This window comes from Uloborus diversus, chromosome 5 (genome assembly GCF_026930045.1).
Source record: "Uloborus diversus isolate 005 chromosome 5, Udiv.v.3.1, whole genome shotgun sequence".
NCBI classification, from domain to species: domain Eukaryota; kingdom Metazoa; phylum Arthropoda; class Arachnida; order Araneae; family Uloboridae; genus Uloborus; species Uloborus diversus.
The window spans coordinates 21,337,610-21,347,309 of record NC_072735.1 but is presented as its reverse complement, the minus strand read 5'-3'; positions in this window follow the sequence as shown (position 1 = coordinate 21,347,309).

The window sequence follows — 9,700 nt, the reverse complement described above, 5'->3', positions numbered from 1 at the left end:
TATATATATATATATATATATATATATATATGAAAATTATATCTTCTCATTAATATGAAAGTTCCTGTTTAATGTCTTGTTCTGTATTGGATATACTATCACGAAGTTAGTAGTGTGTAGATCCAAAACTGTGCAATACTCTAAAGATTCAAAAGTTAATTTGAAGAATGTTTCGGATTTCTTGTCTAAAGCATTCTATTTAAGGATGCTTTCTACTTAAGGACGACTTTTTGTGGTCCCTTGAAAGTCGTTAAACAGAGAGCCAACTGCACTTTTCTCCAAGAACGTAAGGAAAAAAACTTATTTCAACATACTATAACACTAACTATTTGAGACTATGTTGCAAAATTAACATAATGTTGCTGTAAGCACATCAATCAACAACATTTCCAAATGAAAACAAAAACAATAGATGATAACTATGTACCGGAAACTTATGAGTAAATGTTAGAGTTTTGGAAACTGCTTGTCAACTTAGAACGAAGAGTAGGTTATCAAGATTTAAAATATTGAACGCACATAATATCTTTCTTAATAAGACACCAAACATGATTTTCATCTTGCAAAAAAAATTACATTTTCGGCATAATTTAAACTGCCAGCTTTAGCTATAAGTTCAAAGAAAACATTTTGAGCTTGTAAAGATGACTTTAAGTTAATCTGAAGACTTAAACAGGAATGATTGACATTTGCTGCAAAATATTTCGGTAAAAAATTATATCTCAAGATAATAGAATTCTATATTGTTTACTTGTTTTTATTAGATTTATATATTTTTATAAAAGTCTTGAATTAATGAAGTTTTTTGATTTTAGAGTGGTGTGAAAAGGTTTTTACACACGTTAAACAAAGTTTATTTTCCTTTTGTTCAGAACGTTAAAGATTGGAGTCGCGAGAATTTTAAATTTTTGTCCTTCAAAAGATTTACAAGTTTTACGGACTTTTGAACTCCTTTTGATCATTTTTTTAAATTGAATGTCCGTCTCTATGCGCATAAACTACAATGTCCTCATATGAATCGCCACTATTTAGTTCTGAAAGCCAATGCTGACCACTTAAGGCATCTGACCCATGTCTGAAACAATCAGATGTTACCAGCCAATTTACACATGCCTGTATACAACACGGGTGTTCTTGTACAGTAGTGGTAAGAAAAGTTGCATCACCCGCGCCGCAAAGGAGAGGAATATCATCCCGATTGCATTCAACAAGCATAGTCTGTGGGCCGAGCGCAAATATCGTTCAAGTTCGTTTGCCAATCTTAGGGACTACGTGAACTTGCTTGAAATCTATTATAAATGATAAACTCAATAGAAAAATACAATGTTCACAAGCTGGAACTGTCTCATTAAGTTTTAATTAGTAATTGAAATAGGAACTATGTTCCGTGGACTGTTAGTACTTATACAAAAAAATTTGTCTCTAGATGGCGCTATTAGGCACAATATTTATAATCTAAAAATTTAATAAACAGTTTTTCAACCGAAATTTTACTGTTTTACTCTAATTTTCGTTGCAAAATATATTAATACATTTTAAATTACTTACTTTTGCTTAGTAATTTTGTAACTAAAAGGAAATCAAAAATTGTATCAATCCGCAGCTATGAATGATCTTAATCTCAAGATTTCGTTTATTACACTAGAGCCAGCGCACATAGACATTGTTAAGTACAAAAAATTAAAAGGCACTTTACTTCACAAAAAAGATATTAATGAATCACCGAATAGCAATAATTGACCAACAAAATCTTAAGAACATAAACAACTGTAACAGATGCCAATACATGTTTAAAAAATATTATAAAATTAAACGTTAGCAGACGATAAATTAAAAATTGAAAAGTATATTTCACTTTCATATCACGATGTTTTATCTTTTCCTTTTTTCATAATATTGTTTTTTGATTACAGACGATATTTTAAGTTCATTTTGAGCCTATTTTCTCGTCAAAGTAATATAAAATAAATAAGGACATAAAAGGTGGTTTAGTGGGCTAAAGTTAATGTATCGTAAAAATATTGCTTAGTTAAAAAAAAAAAAAAAGTCAAAAAAAATAGATAAAATAATTAAATAAATATCAAATTCGAAAGTAGGGGTTTGAAATGGGGAAAATATGTGTCTGTCGGTCGGCCTATGTGCTCCACCCTCTCCCCTCCCCCCCCCCCAAAAAAAAAATTAACAAAGCGTTTGATTCAAACAAACTTTGTTTTTTTTTTGAAAGATTTCCCTGATGACACCTCATTCCGGTACTTCATTTATTGATTTGAATAATTTTTCGTTCAACTTTCAACAGTTCAAAGAACTTTATATTAGCGCTTGATAGGAAAAAATTAAGACAAATATAAAATGCAAACTTAAAGGCGGATTTGTTTAAGAAAAACTTTGTTGGAAAAAGCTCTTGATGAGAACATTTTGCAAAAATTTTTTTTAATTAGCCATTTAAAGGGCATTTTTTCGACAGTTAATTTTTTTTTAATATTAACGACAAAACAAAAAATTATTTTATGTCACCAAAAATTGACGAAATGGAGTAGATTTTGAATACATTCTCAATTTTTGGTGACAAGAAATAAAAATGAATGTATGAAATACACCGCCAGCTCAGTCATTTCCAGCCGAGGACTGCAGTTTCGTGCTTATTAGCACTCATCAGCCCGGCATAGGAAAGTGACTGAGCTGGAGATGGAAATGTTGAGTGTTAATAAGCACGAAACTGCAGTCCTCGGCTGGAAATGACTGAGCTGGCGGTGTATTTCATGTATTTCTGCTTTAGCCCTGGCTAATGGGCGGTAATTTACTGAAAAATGAATGTTATTAATAAATACAGAAATACCGTATCTAATAGACTTAACATTGACGAAAGCCAGAGATTAATATGACTGAATCAAAATGAAATGAATTTAAAGCGCAAATGTTTTTACCAGGGCTTCGGAGCTGGAGTGAAAAAGAACCAATTCCGGACTCTGACTCCTACCCTATCCCCTCCTTTGTGCACTAACTATCAAGCAAATATTCATTGCTGATGCTTGAATAATTTAATCCAGTGGTGAATAACCTTTTTTTTTACCCGCGGGCCACAATTCACATTAGAAATCTCGTGGGCCAGAACAAATATCACATTTATTTATATGATTTAAGTTTTTCTAGATAGCATGGGAAAACAAGGAAAACGAAAGACAATTACAAACCAAAATTGCTGTCATTATTACTACGTGCTTATTTTATTGCACTTGTATTTCAGAAATCAATTTATGACTACTTGACTTCAAAATTCATAACACCGAAAGAAGATTACTAGTAGTTTTGGAAGGTTTTAAGAACAGATTTTTTGTTTTTTAATACTGAATACAACTACGGGGCACATGGGTCAGCTTCAAGGGGCATATTTGATCCGCGGGCTGTAGGTTGAGCCCCACTGATTTAATCAATGCTCCCAGTTCATCAGAACAATGAATGGACTATAAATGCGGGCAGTATTGAAATACAATGGAGCACTATTCCCTTTGCATCAGATAATGTTAAAACTAGTCTCCTATGCGTGCCGAAAACTCGGTGTTCTTCGAAGAGATGTATTACATGAAAGACGTAAATTTGTTCATGCACATAATTTTCCTCTAGTGACTGTAGCTGTATGAACTCTCAAGAGGAAAATAACTCTATACGCAAAAACAGGATGGATGAATTCAGTGATTCTGACGATGATACTTCAGAATGAAGAGTTTGCTTCTTGAAAAAAACTATTTTTTGATGTTCATGCATAATGTTTTTAACGTACATCCATTTCTTTTTAAATGTACATGTATAATATTTTTATGTATTTAAAATTTGTCCGCCCCTTGCTTGTCAGTTCCACTCCTTTTCATGTACCTCTAATGGTCTGTAAAAAAATTATGAGACACTATTTTTTTGTGAACATTGGGTTTTTTCATCTGTAAACACTAAGGATTCAGAAAAATATCACTTTTTCTAGTCCCCGAAGTTGGCAAACGAAACCATGTTTTTAAGCATCTTTTATGCCTTCGTCCCACAGCCTAACAGTAAAGCATCCGGTATCCCAGATGATTTGGGGATGTATTTCTGATCAAGGAGTTGGTGGGCTTCATTTAGTGCAAGGAACAGTAAACGCTCAGGTGTATATTGGCATTTTGGAGGAGAAATTGTTTCCTACTATCCGGGATCACTTTACTTCAGTTCCAAACGTCGTTTTCCAGGATGATTCTGCTCCGTGCCATAAAGCAAAACTGGTACGTAACAATTTAAAAGCCTTTATCCTGCCATTAGACTTAAATTGACATGGGATTAAGTACTTTTTTTTCTCTAAACTCAGACGCAGGTTCAGAAATGGAAAAATTTGCATGGGGTCAGCAATTTGCTTTGACCCGGAGACAGCCCCAATCTACGTAAACAATTATCGGATTCCTGCTGTTAAATGTTTCCCTCATAAGTTTTGCAGAATTTCTCATACATTCATCGCTTATCGGTCGACCAAAACTTCTCACATAATCCCATTGTTGTGAAAATGCGAGGGTGATGCAATTTTTTTTACCAGCACTGTATCTTGCATTATTTTACTTCTATTGCCTGTCTGAGTTCTGTTCTGGTCAAAATAGATGATTCTGCATTGGCCAGGTAAAGGGCAAGCTTTTCATTTTCCTTTTTTTTTTTTTTTTTTGGCATTTACTGAAGCTTAGAGCAGGAATTACTAAATGGCAAGTCCAATTATTGGCTTAGCAGAAGCTAACTCCAAGACCCCAGATCAAGTGACTCAACAACGACGAATGGCTGGCACGTTTTGCGTGAAACAAGGGAAAGAAACTTGATTTCTTCCAATGCTTTGCTGTAAAATCTATCACGTGACTTGGGTTCTTGGCTTCACGAATGAAAGTCTTCACTCCCTCCGTTTTATCCCTTCTCAATTTACTGAACGGTAGATTTATTTTTTTGTCTGTCTGTATTGTACAAGCTTGCTTATTTTGTTTCCACTGAAATAAAAGCGCGAAAAGAACGTCTTGCTACAAAACGTTCCTATTGCTAGTGTTGAATCCGGAACAAGTTTCTTCAAATATCTCTAAAACTTATTTCTGCAGATACTGCCGTTTACCTGCCCATGGCAGTATTATTGAACTTATTTACCATCGATGGCAAAGCTATGTTGCATTTTTCTTGAATAAACCAAGTGTTTTGGGGAGGTAAAGTAGTTTTTTGGTGTGGAAAAGGTAATGTATCAATTTTTATTTGCAAACCAAATTTTTAGCGATTTTTATGCTTGAAGTATGACCCTTTGTATTGATTTGATTTTAATATTTTGAAATTAAAAAAAATGATACTTGTTTGCCAAATTTTTGAAAAAGAAAACGTGTTTACATTCGTTAAAGGTGGATGTCCCCAATCAACAGGGCCGACTAGAGGCCATGTCAGCCTTGTCAAAAAGTAGAGTGAGCCCTTGGGAGGATCCGGCATGGAATCGGACCTGCTTTATTTTAAAAAGTTTATTGGTGGAAGGGGCCCAGTAATCAAACTGACCCGCTTTAACTCTCTGTGGCCCTGACTATGAACACACTTATTTTTAGTTATTTATTTTGCTTTTTTACTATTTATTAATTTTATTTAATAATAATAATTATTATTATTATTATTTTTTTTGAAAACGTTATCGACATTTTTGTAATATATTAGGCCGTATTTCGTACTTTTGCTTTTATTTTAAAACATTGGCAAAGTAGGCTAAAAATGATAAATTTCTCAACGGTACGATTGCTCAATATCATTAAAATTTCCAATGAAGTAAATTTAATTAAGTCTCTTGAGTATTAAGTATGTCTAATTAACATAAGTTAGAAACTGAATTAATTAGAAACTTCCTTTTAATTTTACAGAAATTATTTATTGATGTGATTACACATTCGTGATGCGAATTTCATTAAAGAAGCTACAATGCCAATTTAGAGACTCCTGAGAGATGATTCAACTTTTCCCTCTCTAGAAGTTAATTTCGGAGAAATCAGTTCGAGTGTGAGGCGAATCACACAAACTTGTCAAGCTGACACTTTAAACAAATTAAAAGGAAACATAGTTCTCCAAAACAAACATTCTTCAACAGAGTTTGAGAATTCTGCTGGGATTCAGTTTTATTTACAGAGACGCATTCAGAATTGAATGTATCAGTGTCTTGCTGAATAAAATAATGAAGTTTTTTTTTTTTCAAAATTAAATCTGCATTTTATTGCGAGTATTGGTCTTGTGTCTTGCTGAATAAAGTAATGAATAAAGTAATGAAGTTTTCTATAAAGTAGTGTAGTGTCTTGCTGAATAAAGTAATGAAGTTTTTTTTTTTTTTTTCAAAATTAGATCTGCATTTTATTGCAAGTATCGCTAATTAAAAACTTTACCTAGTGCTTAAAGCAAAAGATTTCGTTAAATTAATTATTAAACTTAATTTGAGTTAAAAAAATGTGTGTCGTAAGAAAACATTATAAAACTGAATCTTTTATCTTTCTTTTCATTCTTTTTTACTCGGAACTGTCACTTCACCTGCATGTTTTCTCTCACGCAAAGCGCTTGCAATTTCTGCACCTGACTTAGGCATATTGGCAACAAAATTGAGTATTTTAATAATGAAAATATTATTAACAAATACAAAACTAAACAATACTCAAAAGCTATATTTTATTTCTACGACAAAAAATGAAAAATAATACAGCAATTATGAAGTTATTTTTCTTTACTAATAATAAAGTCGAAAGTCTCTCTGTCTGTCAGGATCTCTGTGACGCGCATAGCGCCTAGAACGTTCGGCTGATTTGCACGAAATTTGGTACAAAGTTATTTTGTAGCATGAGGGTGTGCACCTCGAAACGATTTTTTGAAAATTCGATGTGGTTCTTTTTCTATTCCAATTTTAAGAACAAAATTATCATAAGATAGACGAGTAAATTACGAAATTATCATAACGTGGAACTGTAACGTGGGCACAAGCCAATTGGCGCGATACGAAATTATCATAACATTTAACCGTAACATAGGTACAAGCCAATTAGCGAGAAAATTTACCATACATTATTTGTAAATATACAGGCGAACCAAAAGACCTTTTAATTTTTCTATTACGGGCAAAGCCGTGCGGGTACTACTAGTTGGAAATAAAAGTCAGCTTACTAATTTCAAGGTTTGACTTCAGCAATATAGCTTACCCTTTCAAACTGATGACTTGATTTGAGTCAAAGAAACCTTAAAACTGGCATTATTTCAAAAATGTTTAAAATCCTCCAAATCCACAAGTATATGCTTGCCTAAGTTCAGCCTGGAAATCAATTCGTTAAAATTATTAACGAAACTAACTATATAAGGTCAATTATTTTTTGTTGATTTGGCGACATTTAAAAAACAACTATGACACTTCCGTCACACAAAAAGGTAGCGGCTCAGAATTACAACACCCTCGCGTAAAAAGTTTCACTTCAAAATGTGTTTGTATGAATAAGTTGTATATAAAAAGGAAAGTCGTTGAATTTGACACTTAATTTACAGAAACAAATGTTTGAAAAGTAACTTTTTAATGTTTTTTCGTTAATGTGCTTATTGGATTTTTACAAGTTACATTAGAACTTTACTTAATCTCAGGACTTGACTAAACAATTCATTGCAGCATCCATAAACCGAAGGCCCATACTTTTTCTTTGAGCAATCACGATTGCTTATTTCTTTCTTTTGACTGTTTTGATGTGCTATCATTTTATTTTCCCGCCAGCACCCTCTGCCAGCACCACCGTCGCCCGGCTCCTCACGATGCTGCTCCTATAGCGAAAACAGTCTCCAGGTTGCATCCGTATGCTACAAACACGCACATACACACACACACACACCCCTACACCTACACACATGCACAAACACATACACACATGCATACATACAAACACCTACACATACACACACACCACCACATACACACACGCATACATACGAACACCTACACATACACACACGCATACATACAGGCACCTACACATACACACACAAACACATACACACACATACACACAACTACCCACACATTCATGCATGCACACAGACACAAACACATATACCTACACACACATACACATACCCCACCCCCACGCACACAAACACTCATACACACATTTACCCACACACTCATGCCTGCACACAGACACAAACACACATGACTACACACACATACACATACCCCTACACACAAACACCCCCCACACACAAGCACACACACGCCTACATACAAACACACACACACACTCGTGATTGCGAAAAACATAATTTGAATTCAAGATGTCAAAATTCAAATTATTATTATTATTTTTTTTTTTTTTTTGCTCTCCTGTCTGGAATAGCTGTAACAAAGCTAAAGCGAAAAAAAAAAAAGAAAAGAAAACATATAAATAATCTGACTTGTTCTTTATGAGTGTTTTCGCTACAGCTCTGTTGTGACCTAAGCATATGTTTTAACTAATGTATCAATCTTTACTGCTACAGGCTTTACATATGTTCCTCAATAATAAACTTAAAACACACCGGTATTATTAATTTAAAAAAAAATATTTTTTTTGCCTTCTACTATTACGTACAGATATAATACACTACAGTTACGAATTTGAAGTATATTACAGTTAGAAAAGTAATTAACGTATATGGGGGTATTTATATTAGAACCGATCAATAATCTTTTTCTGCCTTAAGTACATAGATTTTCTAAAATTTTAGTATTATTAATTTCCCTTTTCAAACTGATGTTAACAAGAGAAGCTTAAATGAGTGCAGTTTTGTACAAAGAGAATCATTAAGCTCTTTTCAGAACATGAAAACAAACTCAGTTTGCAAGTTAAAAAAAATGAATAGTGAGTAAAAATTGCTATCAAAGCTTATTTTCATAATAACTCATTGAATTTAATTTTGGATGTTTGCTTCAAAATTTATTAAAGCTTTCCGCGTATAAACTATTTTTCATAAGCGCTTCAATAGCATTTTTGTTTTGCATCGAAAGCTGTTTTTTTCTTTCCAGATGCATTTTTATTTATTACTATGCTTCATTTTCTCTTAATAAATTACACGACTTTTATTTTTACCACGCTTCATTTCTCAGGAGCTCATGTTTCACTGCATTCTGTTCTTAAAGCGAAATTTTATTTACAAACAGAAATAAGGTTTGTGTTCAGGAAATCTTAATATGCAAAATCAACTCCAAAATTGTATGCATAATCATCAGTTTTAAAAATTAATTTTGAAAAACGCTTTTCTTCAAAAAAAAAAAAAGTAATGAGATTTTTTTGTAAACGAGCACGGTTGGTAAGCAAACATTAAATTACATAATAAACTGGCAATCTTTCGAACATCAAAAATTCCAGTGCAGAAATTCTTAAAATAAATGGAGTTCTTAACCAAACAAAAGAGTACTTTAAGGTTAAGGTTTAAGATTTTGCGCTGAACGAATAAAAGTAAAATTAAAAATTATTAAAGCACAAATTAAAAGAAAATTGTGCCGGATTTTCAAGGTGCCCTTTTTAAACCCCTGAAAACAATTTTAGCTTCTGATTCAGTCTAAATAGCAGTTTTGCTATTTAGCCTATTTTTTTGAAGTAATATGGTGCTGGATATGATATAGTATTATTTTCTGAGCTTTGGACTTATGTACATTGCTTACAAAAATAAATAAATAAATGAAACACCA